Source organism: Arachis ipaensis, chromosome B01 (genome assembly GCF_000816755.2).
Source record: "Arachis ipaensis cultivar K30076 chromosome B01, Araip1.1, whole genome shotgun sequence".
In the NCBI taxonomy this organism is placed as follows: Eukaryota; Viridiplantae; Streptophyta; class Magnoliopsida; order Fabales; family Fabaceae; genus Arachis; species Arachis ipaensis.
In genome coordinates this window covers 131,315,216-131,316,221 of record NC_029785.2, presented here as the reverse complement: position 1 = coordinate 131,316,221, position 1,006 = coordinate 131,315,216, and positions in this window count along the sequence as shown.

Genomic DNA, 1,006 nt, shown 5'->3' with positions numbered 1-1,006 from the left:
TACCTAATCCGGCGAATTTCACTTTAATTTTTTTTAAATTTAAATTTTAAGTCATTATCTTCATCTTTAAGAGTACATAAAAGAACACAAAAATACCTCGACATTAAGGCTTAGTTTGGTAAAGCTTTTACTTTTCAAAAGTAGCTTATAAAAGCTAACTTTTAAAAGATGGCTTTATAAAAGTTGTAGCATTTATGTTTGGTAAATCAAATTAAAAATAGCTTTCAATAAACACAAGCAACAACAATTGCATTTGGTAAAATAGCTTTTAAAATTTAAAAATACTATAATAGACATAAATGCAAGCATTAAATTTAAAAATTAGTTAACATATGAGATTATATTAGACTTTTAAATTTTAAAAAGCACAAGCCAACTTTGAAAAGCTCCGTGCTTTCAAAAGTTCCGTGCTTTCAAAAGCACCCCTAACTTTTAAAAGCTGCAAGCACAAGCACTTAGGCTTTTTAATTTACTAAACGCAAAATGAGGTGCTTGTACTTTTTAAGTGTGTGTTTGGATTATAGTTTACAAACGGGAATTTGAATAAAATTGATTTTGCAAACTTGATTTTAATAAAAAGTAAGTTTGTGTTAAAGTGATTTATGTTTGGCAATCTTTGCATCAAAATGAATTATAGTAAAATAAATGTTGTTTGGAAAGCACTTAGGCTTTACTAAACGCAAAATGAGGTGCTTGTACTTTTTAAGTGTGTGTTTGGATTATAGTTTACAAACGGGAATTTGAATAAAATTGATTTTGCAAACTTGATTTTAATAAAAAGTAAGTTTGTGTTAAAGTGTAAAGTGTTTGGTAATTTTTGTATCAAAATTGATTATAGTAAAATAAATGTTGTTTGGCTTGCACGAGTCAAAATCACTTTTAAATAAAAAATTACTAAAATTGAAATCAATCTAAATAATTTTTTTATATTATTCTATTATTTTAATTTAGATATTTAAATAGATCTTATTAGTTAATTTTATAATAAAATTAATATTTACTTCCT